Raw genomic sequence first — 17,106 nt, 5'->3', positions numbered from 1 at the left:
ATTCAACCTTGAAGTGCCATGGCAAAGTCTTTGGCAAAGGACAGTAAAAGCAAATACTTGCTTTCCCTTTTAGCTGTTGACTGCATGCTCTGTAAGTTCATTCCAGAGCTACCAACTCCTAAAAACATTATTGGAACAATAGATGAGGCCTGACACACAGGAGGACACTCTCATACTACTCAGTTTGATTTTTTTTTTTCCTGGCTACAATTTTAAAAATAATTCTTATTCCTCAATGGCTTTGTATAAACCAGATCTTGACTTGCACACAATAACTTGCTGTACAGCTTCCTGTCAAAAAAATTGCTTATTAATGTTGATTCCTCATCAATTGCTTGAACTGAGCACCAAGCCTGTAAAGAAGCAAAGTGCCTGTTCTATTAATCTAGATGCCTTTTAACCTGGATATAGCTTCTGGTCGTAAAATCATCTCTCAAGTAAAAGATGCTTTTCCCCAGATAAGTGACAAGGTTTTAATTAGAACATTAACTCAGTTTCTCTGCACTTCTCTTGTGCTATAAAGTCTTTTAACAAATTGAACTCAGGCTACCTAGTGAGAAGACTATTTTTTTTTGCCAGCCTTCCTTTTGTTTGTTTACTTTCAAAACTCATTTTAATATTTTTTCGTATGTAGCCACTGTTGCTTCATCAAAGAGAGCACCAGTTTGATTACCAAAATGGGCCATTTTCTCTTTCTGGCTTTCTGAGAAATCAGAGCTGAAAATGCATTCCCACCATTAGTTTCTTCTCTTTGAAAAGTAGTAGCATTTAAAAAAAAAAAGGCAACCCCACCCCCCCAAAAAAACCCCTGTAAATTTAGCACTATTAAACAAACATAAACAAAATAAACAAAATAAAAATTGCAAAAGGAAGACATTCTTCAAGCTTCCTTTTGTCCCATAGCTGCAAAACAAAGTAAACATCATCTGGAAACATCTTATCTGCAGAATATTCACGGTCTCAGAACAACGATGGCCGGTTGATATAGGAAACACTGATTGCCATAATGTTTTTCAAGTAGAAATGCTGACAGAGAACAGTAATTTCTTCCCTCCAAAACTATTATCACTTGTTTAACCAAGAAACCTTCTATTTTAAACTTAATGTTTCATTAGCTTTTTTCATCAGAAAAAGTACTGAAGCATAAGTGTACAAGTAACCTTTGGGCTTTAACCAATGCATTTTTTCGTGATGTGGTGCTTTCAATAATGTCTTAAGACTACTGCTAGTAGAATTGTGGCCAGGACCGGGAATAAAAAGTTGAGAGTCAAAAATGAAAATTCATTCCATCTCAGGAAACCGACAGGACAAACTAGATTTAGCTCACATAAGAGGAAGCCAACTAACCTTGCCTAATATTTTTATGTGTACCATAAGAAATCTACTTCCTGAAAAACACTCCCATTCACCTGCAGAGACATTTATGTGCAAGGCACATAAATAAATTAATAAAGAAAAAAAGAAAGGGAGACCATTCCACAAAAATATGTGGAAGAATTTTTTCATAGTAAGGGTGACAGGGCACTGGGACCAGCTGCCCAGGGGGATTGTGGAGTCTCCTTCTCTGGAGATATTCAACTCCTGTATGGACACCTCCCTGTGCGACCTGTCCTAGGGAACCTGCTTTGGTAGGGGGTTGGACCCAATGATCTCTTGAGGTCCCTTCCAACCCCTATGATTCTCTGAATCTGTGTTTCCCTGTAGGTGAAACCAACCACTGCTACGGAGCCATGGAATATGCATCCTAGGGTGAACTGTAACACTGTTAAGAGATACTTCAGTCCCCCTAAGTAACCTCACTGTTACTGGTGAATACATCTCTGCTCAAAAAGTCAAGTTTATGTTAAACTGCAAATAAAACCCCTAAGATTAGTAATAGCAGTTTTGGTGGGCCCCAAAGATTTGGTGAGTATTGCATTTTTGAATGGAAGCAATCCTTCTTCCTAGGACAACAACTGCAGGGCATTTGTATCTGAACACGTATTTTTTGCAGATAAGAGAACTGGTAAGTAAAAGCCACGTGTGTCAAATGGCATACAGTTTGTGGAAAGTCAATGAGAAAGCAGCATTGACTACTTGGACCTTAAACTCCAAATACCTACTTGAATGCCGGAACTGGTGCACAAGGGATCCTGTTACAAGAAGGTGTTCTTTTCATAGTGTTTACTTAAAGGGCTTCCTCCTCCTGGAATTACTGTGCTTTTAGGATACAACAGTATTATTGATACAGAGAAGGACAAACAATGCCTTTTGTACTGAATTTATCATTTTGAAAAACTAGATAAATTTCATTCTTAAAATAAATCTTTGCCTGAAAAACATATGACGTTCTGTGTATTTGCCTGCTCAGATACTAAATCATCAAAACTTGTAAGCACTATCAATTATTCACAGTGACTGCAGTACAAGCATGGATGCCTGCAGTTATTAATTTATGGCATAAATTCATCCAGCTGAGAAGTCTTGAAAGAACAATAAAGTCCCGTGTGTTTTGTTGGGAAATTGCAGAGGGACCTGAGCAGCTGTTTACTGTTAGCTGGATTTCCAAAACAAGACCATCCGTACCAGCTTAGTGACAAATTCAGATCTATTGGCGAGAACAGTAATCTGCTAAGAACAACAACGTTGTGGAACTGAACAGTGATTAAATCACAGAATCACAAGGTTAGAAAAGACCTTTAAGATCATGAAGTCCAACCATTCCTGTCCTATGCTAAACCATATCTCTACCTCATCTACCCATCTTTTAAACGCATCCATGGATGGTGACTCAACCACCTCCCTGGCCAGACTGTTCCACATCCTGACATTACACCATGTTCATATAATTCAACCATCCAACTCTTTCTGCCGTGCTCTCTGGCAAATTGTATCTACCCATACAGAATGTGCAGGTCCTGACTCACCGGGTTCTAAAATACATTCCAATATTTTGTGCCCCAGACGTGGTATGACAGCAATAGTTTGGCCTTTGCAAATTAGGCTGCAGAGACTCTAAAGGTTTTGTTTGCCAGTGGAAATTCTATGCAGGACTATGAAAAGCATCGAAGAGAATTAGGCAAAAAAACCTGAGAAAATACCACTTACAAAATACAAACCAATGCCTATCAAACAACTGTAATAAAGACTGAAGCATACAATTCACACTATACCATGCATACTGGGGTACTAAAATTTTAACAGTATTAAAGCTTTAATAGCTCCTCAATTAAAGTCTTAAGAAAGCGATAATTGGCACCATTTTAATTTTTTTTTTTTCTAACCAAGAAATGGATTTTCATTGAATGTTTTTTTATCTAGTCTAGCTCAAAGGGTGCTGTATGTGAGTTGGGAAGGTACTCCACACACATACCCCCTCCCCAAACTCAGTCCCTACTTTCTGTGTAACCAAAGTATTTTCTTTGTGCTTTACAATAAATACACATGAACTATGAATAAGGAAATAGAAATCCTTCCTGAAGTTTGTTGATCTAGGTTCACTAAGTTAACACATGCACTTTAAGCATGCATTTGCTTTGCTCCGTTGGATGGAAAACTATCAATGGCTCTTCATAGTATGCCTGAGTGAAGGCAGAATTTCATACAGCTATATAGGCAATGCCATTTCTAACCTCTCTGTATTAGTCACAATGGTTCTTCCCTCACCCATATGCGATTGACTAACAGGCAGAATGATGTCCAAAGGAGGACTAATGAGCAAATCTTGCCCAGATTTGCCTGTATTGCAGATAGGTTGCTATCTTCCACTTCCCTGTGGCCCAGTGTTTGACTACTGCTCAGGAGTATCTCCAGTTCAACAAGACAACCAACAGAGAACCTCCTAATCAGGTAGGGCTGCTCAGATTTACACCAATTTATCCCAAGAGGAAGATTAAATTTACTTGGTAAGTACTTGGTAAAGAATTGCACAGCTGTTCAAAGACCTTAAGTATAACATGTATTTCATGTTACTAGCTGACTTGATATGAAACCAACTACCAAAGGAGAAATATCTTGGTGTAAAGAAGACTTTTTTCTCCATTTAGTAATTTAGATGCTTTGTTAGTTGTCTTAAAAAAATATTTCCCGACATTTAAAATATAGTTTAAAAATACTCCTTCGCAATATCACTGCAAAAGCTATTTTGAAGCCAGCCTTTCTAAACATTTCTTATAAGGGATTTACCTTTATCTGCGAATATTTGACTTGTACTTAAATTCTGCATCCAGCTCAAAGAATTTATTTCTTTCACTTTATCTAAAAAACCAAACCCCATATGTTAATTCATATTTAACCAAAGCAGAATATATATAAACCCACATTTAATAAACATAGTTCATTTATTAGCTTCCAGGGTCTCTTTGCATTAGTTCATTAAATAAAGCAATTAAAAATTATATCACATAATTCCCACGTCTTGAATTCAGCAGCATTAGCTAAGTTGCCTTTCTATGGACTTTAAATCACCACTTCCTTGCAAAACCCTATTCATTACAAATTTGACCCACTGCATATCAAATTGAAGGGAAATGGCCTTATTCATTTCCTAATTTAGTTTCATTGCATGGATTATAACCATACAACAAAAGGCAGTGGCACAAATATATTTGAAAGTGATAAAAGGATAAGATCATAAATGCCACTTTAGAAGATGCTATCTTTGCAATCAATTTAATGCTTTGATATAGGGAAATATATTTTCTTTGATTCATGCTTAAACAGAAAAACTGCACTCTCTCATGTATGATATTCAAATTCAAAGCAAATCCTGTGTCTTACATGAGCAGCTTGCATGATCCAGCCTCATATATCCAGGTCATCTCAAACAAGAGTGAAAACAAAGTCACATTTTATAAATACTCCAGAAATACGTTAAGAGAAATGCAATTAAAGAAACATTCTCATCATTCTTAATAGAAATTAAAATGTCACAGAGAACCTAGAAGCTCAGAACTGGAACTGGCTCTTCTAAACATTTATAAACACAACGATATACCATATTTTCATAGTCTAAACTAAAAAGAATTTTGTACATTCTCATTGAAAAATTCTAGCCTTGAGCATTGTTTCAGTACGGCTACATTAGCCTAGCAATGCTTTCAACTACTTAATTTCCCTCTCTACTTAGTTGTAAGAAGAACTAGTAATGGTATTTTAAATATCTCCCTAATTTTAAAGATAGATTTACAGTATTTCCTTTTAGCACTTGGCCAATGGAAAGTCCATCAGGCCATTATTTTTGAGATGAACAAACAGAAGTGGCACAATGTAATGCACTTGCCCAAAAAAATTCAGGGGAAAGTAGGGAAGGGGAAAGAAAGCAAACTACAAACTATCATATTTGGAAAGACAATTTAAGCTAATGACTTTGTTCTATTCTTGTTATTAGTCTATTCAATAAAATACCCAGGGAAGTAGGACTGTAGATTGTACAGAGTATGTAGAGAATACCTCGGGGAAAAGGCTGAAGATGCTATTCTCCTGAAATACTGTCACTCAGAATAAATTTTACCTCACAGACAAATGAAAATGTTGAAAAGTCCACCAATCTTTCTTAACCCCTGATGCTTAATAAGGATGTTTCCTGTTTCCAGCTACACTTCACTCAAAGTGAAATGACAAAAATGTACATGTATGGCCAAAACCAGAATTCCCCTTTAAATTTCTTAGTTTAAGAGAAATGCATTTATTTGAGATTAGCATAATCAATAGCTACGAGAGTCTCTTAATTATTTAGAAAAGAGTTTTCATAATGTTAAAGTCAGAGCTACATTGTGCTGCTCAGAGAGTAACAGATCTACAGTTCCCCTGAGAAAAATTGGGAACGGCACAGCTCCTCTCCAGGCATCCAAATAGGTGCCAGAAGTAAGCAAATGATGCATCCAATTCCTCCACAGCACGCCTGGCATTTGATATCATGGCTCATGGAGCCCATCTCTCTAATGTCCTTGGAGCAATATGCTAAGATAAGGGAGAGAAGTGAGAAGTGTCTGTACCTCAGATTGTGACTTTCTTTCCTCATTCAAGAAAGAAAGAGTAACTCATCTCGTCCTTCCAGATCGTTACACCATGGAAAGACTGTCCTTCGGTTTGCATTCATTGCTCACCATAAGGTCAGCTACTGCTGCTTTCTGGTACGCAGAAACAACCAGCAAACACTGACTTTGCAATGACTTTTGCGATAGCTTCGTAGTCGAGCCCATAGCGTGTGCTCAATAAGCTGAACATTCCCTTCTGTTTTCACTAGATACACCCCTAATTTTGCTATTTGTGGAGAAAATACTTTTACAATGCAGCCATGCTAAGTCTAATAGAGATCCTCACCTCTCAAGGCATCCATCAAGGATGGGGCCTGGGGTGAGATATGCTAGAGAGTTTCAACAGGAGAAGCCCTGTGAGGAAAATTCCTACCTCATGGAAATGAAAAAAAGCCTCAAAGTAACTTCTGGTGTGACAGAACCATGGCCTCAGATCACTTAAAAGCTGACCCCTGGATATTATCAAAATGATCACAAACTATTTTGCAGATCACCAACAAAGGGGAAAAATAATAAATGAGTTATGAAAGCGTCCTTTGAAGTAAATTATTTTGTTGGACATGCTGAGAAACATGAAATGCACTAAATACCAAAAAGTAATGGTATTTTCAAAGATTATTACAAGGCTCAGTAAAAGAACAGTGAACTTATTTTCTGTTCTAAGAGGAATTGAGAGACTTACATTCTAATAAAATTCTACCAAAACCATTCCTAAATAGAAAAAGTAGATTTTTTAAATGAAATAAAATACTAAAAATATTTTGATTATTCAAAATATGTAATTTTAATAAATTAAATATTTCATACCTGCTTCAGGTTTTCTATCTGCAAACAGTGGAGCCATATAGATAACACTAGAAATTTAGAAAGTTGCAAAAAGGTGGGAGTTTTTTGAAATGGAAAATTCTATGTCTCATTTCTGAAAAGGGAAAATGGAGCATTCTCATTTTTAATGAAATGCTCTTTAGATTGTCAGGTTTCACAAAACATTTCAGTTTAAATGAATCAGCATTTTCTAACCGAGAAATACTCCATCAGAAAAATTCTGGCCAGCTTTACTCAAAACGACAAGTGAGAAAATTGTCTATTTAACGGGGATTGCCATCAAATCAAATCACTGCAGTGCACTACATCAAGCAGTCAGCAGTACTGCAGCTCAGCCAGGTTTCACATCCACTGTCTGTCTCCCGCTCCTCATCTGTCCCCGCTTTGTTACTGTGATGGTTTAGCCTTGGCTGGAGGCCAGACGCCCACCAAAGTCAGTCTATTACTCCCCTTCTTAGTTGGACAGGGGAGAAAATATATATTAAGAGGCTCAGGAGTCAAAATAAGGACAGGGAGAGATCATCCTGTCAGCAATGACATGGGCAAAACAGACTCAACACAAAGTGAAGAAGAGAGAAACTACCTAATTTATTACACTACACTACAAAGAATAGTGAAAAAAAAAAACGGAGTTGGGAGCATGACCAGATCTTAAAACAAACACAACAAGATCTTAAAACACTTTCCCCCCACCACTCCCTTCTTAGCAGACTTCACTCAAGTCATGATTTCACTCCCTTCTTCCCCTCTGATCGCAGCACAGGGGGCAGGGAGTGGGAGATGGGGGCTTCGGTCAGTCCCTTGCAAAGTTGGTTTCCTTCTTGGACAGGGCAGGGGGAGGGCATTCATTCCACACCCTCCCCCTGCTGCACCGTGGGGTCTCATCCACAGGAGATAGTCCTCCAAAAACTTCTCCAACTTGAATCCTTTGCCACAGGACTTTACCTCTTTATCACAGTGTCTCTCAGTCCCAGTCCTCCACAGGATTCGAAGCCTCCCCCCAGCAAACCTCTTCCAACGCAAATATTTCTCTCTCATCTCTGTGTCTGATTCTCCACATGGCTGCAAGTGCTGGCAGGGGCTTGTTCCAACGTAGGGTCACAGCGTCTTCTCTATGTCTCCACCTGCAGTGAAGCCTGAGTGTGGAGCCCCTCCACGGGCTGCAGGTGGGGTCTTGGCCTTTTCCATGGGTTTCTCCATGGGCTGCAGGGGCATCTTCCTCTCTGGCACCTGGGTCGCCTCCTATCCCGCCCTTCTCCGGCCTTGGTGTCTGCACAGATCATTACATCTTCTCGCTCCCTTCTCTGGTGGCAAAATGCAGCTGCTTCTGGGTTGTTTTCTCCTGTATGTGATTCTCAGAGGCACTCGACTATCTTCTGGGCCGCAACTTTGGCCTTGAATTGCTCGTTGTTTATAGTTTAGGTTGGCAGAAAACTGTAACCTCTGCTCAAAAAAACCATCTCAGCAGCACAGCCTCACAAAACTGCAACAGTTACCAAAAAATAAGGCACTGGAAGAGTCTTAATATGAACAGCAGAACTGAGACAGTCAGAAGAGGGGTTGCCAAGGAGAAGCATCTCTGTAACTGCAAATATGCACTACTACTAAAAGGACTGTTCTACCAACTGGGCTGTCAAGCATGGAGGAGCTTCCAAAAGGACCACTATCAAAAAGAAAACATAAATCGGGTATTATGCTAAAAAAGCAATATCATGAAAAACACGTGATAAACACTACAGAAACACCCAGAACAGGTACCAAGTGGCAGGCTGTGATGTCCCAGAGAAGAATACAATCCTGTAGCTTCTAAGCAGAGGTGAATAGAAGAAAGGAGTCTGTTCATTTTCCAGCTGACGAAATCTTACAGCTGCATTTATATCTGTGGTAAAACATTATGTGTGCACTTTACTTGGTTGAGCTGTGCTCTGTGGAGAAGGCATTAGCCGTGCCGTGTTGGCACGCTTTCAGATCTGCAGTACTCCACGTGCGTCCAAAAGCTGCGTTTCAGTTTTACTCTGCAAACCCACATCAGTGCATTCCTCTAGACCTCTTAACTTCAAAATATGCTCTGGAAAGTGTGTTTTCACTCAGCTTTCATAACATTGAGTGCTTTTCCTTCCTTCCTTCCTTCCCTTCTTTCACTGCCAACACTGCAGATTACAGCACCAACAAAAGGGCTGTTAAGTTCTATGCTGTTGTCTCCTTCAGCCACTGCCATGCAAAGAACTTGGAAACATGTTATATCTAGAAGCTCAAAGCCTGTTTTATATTCAAGTATGTTTAAACTGGAAATCACCTAAAATGCTAATAAGCCACAGTTTCGGGCCTGTGCTGACCCCACCTTATGACATATCGTTCCCTTGTTATTAAAATGAATCATATAACTATCCGTCTGTCCCATCTTCGTGTCCCTGTATGATGTATCTGTTGACTTACTGGTTTTCACATTTCTTACCAATACAAGCACTCCTTAATGCAAAGTCTTACAGCAGGGAAGATTTCATCTTTCTTACATAGTTATTAAGGCAGTAAAATAAAATTTCTCCAAATCCTTTTTATCTATTTCTCTCCTGTGCTTTTTAATACACCCTTCCAAATTTTCAGAATTAATCCTTTGCCTGGGAAAGGGGGGGTGAACAAACAAAAAAAACCTCAGACCCTAACACCTGACAGTGACCTGAGATAAGCTGCCTTCAGCAGAATCCAAATCACGGTTCACTGATGGATCTCCGCCTGCCTAATTAAACTGCGGACAGTGAACTCTAGGCTATAACTCTGCTCCTCACAGAGCAGCAATTCATCATTTTGCCATGCAGCTTGTGTTGTCAGGACAAGCTTTTGTCATATGTAACATGCCAGGTTTTGTTTTGATAGGTGACTTTTAATTGAACCATAATACCATTGCTGCCTGACTATGAGAGGACCGAAGTTATAAATCACAAATCCAGATCTATAGCACTTACACTTTTGGAAGCGTGTGAATGTTAAAGGACCCTCATGCTATTAGGTTTTCCAGGAGAAATGAGCTGCTATGAAATGGTACACACCATGGTATAAAGATACAATAATTATTTATGTAGATTTATAAAAGTAAAATAAATATAACAGGTGGTGCAATAAGCCACCTGATGAGCAAGTTATGATGAATGCTATTGGAATGGTTATAACTTCTTTGAAGTATTTGAGTTTATATCCTTGCAGATCTCATAAATTGAGAAATGCTTCAGTAATTTCAAACAACTGAGTACAATGATAGGTAATTTGCAGTTGGTGAGAGCTTTTTATGGCTACTGCAATTAGTGAGTACAAGCAGAAGTCTTGAATAATAGCTCAACTCATAGATATAAGAAAACTGTAAAATTATGGAATATATTTAACATTGCTAGAGGAAGAAGTGATAGCAAAACTGCCAGATTAACCATCAGAAGCCATGAAAATGATCCATTTAACAATACAGATACTATCCTAGCTCTTGTACTACAGCAAAGGAGCACAGCATCACACTCAAGGCCCCATCCTATCATGATCATAGCTATCCATGTAAAATCTCTACAGATGTGTGGAAGCTGAGCAAGAGGAGATGTGTTCCTCTCCTTTACTGCACACAAGATCCCTGTTTTTTTGTCTAAATAATTATTCAGCTGTTTCCATTGTTAATAAGCAATTTTACACATAAATATGTTACATATTCTAAAATAATGCACAGGCTTGTCAAATGTATAAGCTTCTCAGTTACTCCTGAAGAAAGTAAAGCTAAGAGGGCTGTAAGTTGCTTTTACCAATAAGGACTTAGTCCATTTTCTCTTCTATCTATTCCAAGGCACCAAAATTTTGCAAACAGAAGCTCAGACAAAATAATTGCAGGTACAAACCAACGGATCTTTAAAAAACCAGGCTCCTCATCAAAGTCAGAATGATATCCAAAAAAAAGACCTTTCTGATATTCATGGAGAAAATGGGCAAGATTCTTCCTTGCCAGCCTTCACTTTTATCAGACACAGGGATTTAAATCACAGTTTAATCCTCTAAACAGATCCTCAGTTCTGAAAGGCGCAGGGGCCCTTTTTTCCCCTTCCCTTCCCTTCCCTTCCCTTCCCTTCCCTTCCCTTCCCTTCCCTTCCCTTCCCTTCCCTTCCCTTCCCTTCCCTTCCCTTCCCTTCCCTTCCCTTCCCTTCCCTTCCCTTCCCTTCCCTTCCCTTCCCTTCCCTTCCCTTCCCTTCCCTTCCCTTCCCTTCCCTTCCCTTCCCTTCCCTTCCCTTCCCTTCCCTTCCCTTCCCTTCCCTTCCCTTCCCTTCCCTTCCCTTCCCTTCCCTTCCCTTCCCTTCCCTTCCCTTCCCTTCCCTTCCCTTCCCTTCCCTTCCCTTCCCTTCCCTTTTCATCACATTTTCCTTTTCCTTACCTAGTTTCCCTGCAGCTTACACAGTGCAGCAGAGGCTTAATTTGCTATGCTATAAATCAAATTACATTGATGCCGCCCATGGTTCCTAATGACTGATTTACCTCCTGAACCACAAACCATCATGAACCCTTCATGTGTAAACCCCACCTCAACCACTGGACTGGCCGTGATTAGGCCATCTGACTAAAGCAGTGTCTAACTCACAATGTGCAACGCAACTTCAGAACTGATTCCTCTGGGGTTTAATTTCTTTTTACACACCAGGTATGCCAGCAATGAGAGCTCAGTCATTCCCTCATTTTTGCCTGATCATACTCTTATTTTGAGTATTAGGGGATTTTTCACTTGAATAATTTTGACTGGTATTGTATAACCACTGTAGTTTAGAGATCTATTTAACACGTGCGTTATGAAGCCACAGTATCTTTCTGCATCTTACGTTAGAGCTCTCCAGTCTGCCTCTCTCCACATCGTATAACTTTTTTTCATAAAGCTACAGAAGTTCAAATTCAGTTATTCCAGCTAAATACTATGGAAACAATTAGGTATAAGCAATCGCTGTAGAAAACAGTAGTTTCCTTATATTACTATTTTATATATATATTGAATTGAAAGAGATGCATAAAGGCAACAAGGCTTTGACTTTAAAGATCATTTCTACCTTGAACTACTGCAGTGGAAAATCAGTTTAAAAAATTTATCTGAAATTAGCCTCACCTAAAGTAGCTGTCATCTAATTGCCTGTCTTTGCATGCCTTCCTCTTTAAAGAAGGTAGCATCTAAAATTATGCTGCATTTCAGTTTTGCAGGCTTCAGGTCACAAAGGCATCCTGCACACAGCTTATGTTATAATTAATAACTGATGGAGTATTGCTATGTTTTTAATATTCCTGATACCGCAGTTTTGAAATTAGAGACATTTATCACTCCATTTAACCAGCAATGAAGATATGAAAAAAAATGTTTAGTCAGTATTTCCAGAATTCAATCCCACACTCACAACATGTTCTTTCCAGCCATTAACAGACAGCTTACCAGCTTTGTCACTTAATGCAGCTGAAATGCAATTGACAGGATGACAACTCTTTTTATGATGAGCCTGAGTCACATCAAATTAGTCACATGGAGATGTTAGTAACATATAACCTGCAAAGATGTAATGTCTTTCCGATTTTATACTTGCCATGTTGTTACTCTGTTGCTGCTGCACAGATACAGATAGAATGTCTTTTTTGATTTTGAACTACTCCTGCTGCTGCTTGTGCAGGGGTGTATAATTAGTTTTAAGCTCAGGCGAGGAGCTGACATAATATCTGAAGTTGAAGATGTGAAAATGCATCTAGCAAAAACTAATTTACACAAACATTACGCTATTTGTTATATTCCAGCTTTATTATAGGCAGAATTTTCTTTACCTTCAGTCTACAAAATCAAACCTCCAAGGCAGGATTCTCACAATATATGTTCCAGCTGGACTATTATATCTAGATTATATGAGAATCTTATTCAAACCTGGTCTCTCAGAGCTATTTGGTGCTCTCCGTTGGACTGATAATTTGACTTACAGTACAGGTGGCTTTGCTCCAGAACAAATCCATAAACCAACAAAAGAAAGCATAAAGCCCACACTATGATCCATTTGCCCCACCAGCAGTGCTGAGACACACGGTTAAAACACAGTGTCAGTCTCAATAGTACCATAGCTTACTAAGGAATAAGTCTTTCTGGCTCCACTGTGTGGCGAGGCTCAGATTTTGACATAAAGATACCTGCCTAAGGACTGAAAAGATTTCTGTTAGCTCAATTTCAGAATGAAGGGAAGGAGTCTGCCTGAGTTCTCCCATTACTGAACAATGAAAAGCCTCAGTTTTAAATACACAGGAAGCCACCACCAAACAGAACAGAGCTGTAGAATATGCTTAGAATTGAAAATGCAAAATTAGATTATTGTTTATTGTTACCATTAAGATCTCAACAGTGACTTAAGTATCTTTAATTAACTCTCAGTCACGCCAGTCATGCTTGGAGCACTGCTTTGAATTTGAAGCACTACCAAAACTAATACATTTCTAAACCAGTGACTATCACCTAGGTACTTTACCCAGGAACTGCCTGGGCGGGCATAGGTGCATGTGCATGGGCACACACTGACTGTTAAGACCAAATTTTGCATTATCCAGTCCTCCACAGCCACACGTGGGCCTTCCCTCCCACAGAACACCCTGATGGACACAAGCTTGCCTGTGGGCAGGCAGTCTGCAGGACATGGATGAAGCAAATGAACCCCTCTGTCCTGTATTTGGAAGAATTATTAGAAATGGTTATTTCAGGACACTTTCAAATGTCTGCACAACATGCAATCCATTGCCGTTCTTGTTTCTTTCTTGCAAATACAAGTCTTGCCTTTGCTGAAGTGTTTGAGCTGCCCTAAACTCATTTTTAAGCACTCCAGCTTAAAGTCTCAGATATTGTTGTGCAATGTCTGAAGGACAGAGAGCACTTTGGACCCTCAATCATGCCTAACATACTAGGGGTCTGGGATCTATCCTTCAGAAAACCTCCTACACACCAACCCTTGTGACCTCGATGATTCAATGTATCACTGTTCACTTTCTGTCTGGAGAACCAGTGCATCACATGGAAGAAATAAGCTTATCTCACGTCCTTCTCTAGACTATGGTCCCTCATTTCTATGTGCCTATTCTCCCTCATGGAAAATGAAGGAATTGCACATCTTTGAGGTCTCTTGAATTTGGCTGAAGATGACAGAGCAATAAAAAAATATAAACCAGGATCTAATTGGATGACAGACTAGCTGACAGAGAGAAGTTGCATTCATCTTATTATTTTTGAAATTTGGCTCTGGTACCAAAATGTGTGCAGTAAGGAATATGAAGCTTGATAACGAAATATTCACAATATTTTCTTACACTTTTTTTTTTTTTCTTTTTTTAAAGTAACTAACCTCAAAATTGATCCCAAGCTAATACCTTCTCCCAGCAAGTATAAGGATCCTGAAGACCTGGCTATTCTTTCTCAAGCTGCCATCAGCCTGTGCTTGCTTCACTAAGACATCTAAATTTTCTCTTATTTCACTTACCATGTATTCAATTAAAAAAAAAACAACTTTACTTAAGGCCTCAATTTATTTTCCATTGAGGTATACTGGGCCCTCCAAGTAGTGTGTTAAGTCTTGATGTTTGTTCTTGGACTCCTAAGCAATGCCTCCAAGATCTCAAGACAATCATAACTCTACTTTGAGGCTTTACCAAATCCACCGAAGTTGAAGGTGTTGCTGCCAATTCAAATTATTTTTTCTGCTCCTAGAATTCAAACTACAAATCGCTACATGTCAGAATAAACAAAGGCCTGTGTTTGTTCATGAAATATGTGTGCCTCAAAAGCTAATTTATATTTGTACACAAATTTGACTTCTATTTCTGTGTGGATTTTAGGATAATGTTCTTGCTACTCTGCTCTTAAATTATTTATTAACTGTTTAGACAAGGAGTGTCATCTTCCCTTTATTCCCTAGGAGGTGAAATGAACTAATTGCATTTGCCAATAACCTGTATTTATTTTGGCCTAAATGAAAGTGTGTGTTGTCATTTATCCTTCTATATGGCATTGTGAATTTACATAACAAAGTATGGTAACAGTTATAAAAAGGACACTCTGTCATTTTAAAGAAATGAAGCCAACTGCAGAGACAGCTGTAAATGGCTTCAGCAGAGTCGAAGACTAGCTCCATTGCTTTAGTCTTCTATGTACCTCAATTTAACAGGTAAATTCACAACACTAAGTTAAAGTAACTTTGAAAAAATATTACAATTTCTATTAATACTTTATGTTTTAAGATATCTTCAGTATCTTTTTTAACTATCCACGAAGCAGAAATGTATACTTTGAGCATAAGAGAACGATCATTCCTTCTGTCTTTTTCACTTTATTATTCACATAGAAGCAGCATACTCCACATATTTTGAATCAGATTTTTTTTTTATCTCTCTACAACATTACTTTAATTTCACAGTTTCCTCCACAATATCAGTGAAGGTACCTGGACTTGCACAGGTGACAGAGACCCAAATAAGGGCCACTGCTTCCCAAATCATTCCTTTCTATTTACCAACACTGTTCTTGTCCATCTCCCATTTCACATAGCCATTTGTCTTCAACTGAAGTTCATCCACTTCTTTGCTGCAGATCAGTCTTCCAGTGTTTTTGCTATACCAGCCCTTTAGCAAGCTCTGGCTTAATTTTCTTTATTTTATCCACAACTCCAAGTCTGTCATTTTCTCTGATATTTTGTAAGCAGTTTTATCTCATTTCCTCAAGCCAAAGAAACCTCCAAAACTGAACACATTTCTTCTCTAACCTTCACTAACCCCACCTCCCTATACTGGGACTACCTTCCTTGGTTAGCACCGAATCCTGTACGTGCTTATGGCCGGCAGTATAACGTTGCCATCTGTCTCACGTCCTTCCCTGCACATTTAATCACACTGTATTCAGGGTCTTATTTTTAAAATACAGTTAAAAAACATAACAGGGTATTTTCAGCATGTCAGCCTCTCATTAGACATCATATGGTGATAATCACTCTCCCTGAACAGCAAGTTATTTACCATTATTTGCTGTTCTACGTCTAAAAGCTTGTAAGTGCCTCAGGGTAGAGACCTGTCTTATATTTCAGTCACATATTATTTACACAAGTTATTATCATTAATTATTTATGTAGTCTTCCTATTTCTTATGTTCATCTTCCCAACCACCCAACACACTGTAGCTATGTTCATTTCCCTTGTCAGTCCTGCTGACTGTGACAACCCCTCCTTAAACCCTTGCTGTGACTGAGTATTTTCCTTATCCTATCTCATTGTCACAACAATAATAACCTTTTTCACTAACAAGGTTTAGGAGAACGAAAATGCAATAAAGAAGAAAAAAAAGGTCCAACAATTTGAGAAAGTGCACAGTGTTGATCCTCAAGAGCTGCTTTGTCTCTTAGTAACTGGTAACAGGAATTAAGATGACAGGGCAAATCACTGGGAGCATAATGATATCAATGATAATGAAAGATTTGTAGAATTCCTTGGAAAAAAATGTTATCAACACAAGACACTATTTTTCTTTTTGCCTTTTTTTTTTTTGGATGTGGCATTACGGACGTCATGCTTGCAAAGTGCCTACAGGCAAAAAGACTCCAAATTTTAACCCAGAGACAGAAATTTTCAAACACCTACCCAAGAAAGAGGAGGGAGCTGCAGAAGAAGAAAAACTATTTCAAAATAAATCATAACCTATCTTTTTGTTTAAATAAACATTAAGAAAAGAGAGAGAACATTCTATTGAGAGAAAAAAAAGCCAAAAAACAGCCAGAAAATAATACCCCGTTTTGAATTTTTATCATATTACTTTGCAATGAGCCAGAAAAGACTCATATTCTTGCATTTTTGTTAATGTTTAACTCCCATTTCTGCAATGTAATGCACATCATAAAGCACCAGAACGTTTTTAAATAACAACGAAATTCAGCGTGCATTGTATGTCGTACCACAGGACACAAATATGATATGACATACTACATTAACCTGCCAAGATACCACAATAACTATTACTATGTGTTTTCAACTTTTGATTTAAAAACCACAAAGAGTTACAATTCAAATCCTAACTAGATAAAAAATTACTTTTATATCAGTGCTATCTCCAGAGATACGCTCAGAATTGAAACGGTTGTTTTTTGAACACTTTGACATTATTTCTCATTGAAATGAGCATGAGAAATTGTTCATCAAAAGCAGAGAGGAGAAAAAAACAAGAAAGGATTAGCATTTTAAACCTATCCCAGGAGTTTGACTC

The sequence above is a fragment of the Gallinula chloropus genome, assembly GCF_964237585.1.
Source record: "Gallinula chloropus genome assembly, chromosome: 4".
Classification (NCBI taxonomy): Eukaryota; Metazoa; Chordata; class Aves; order Gruiformes; family Rallidae; genus Gallinula; species Gallinula chloropus.
Note: the sequence above shows the minus strand (reverse complement) of the source record.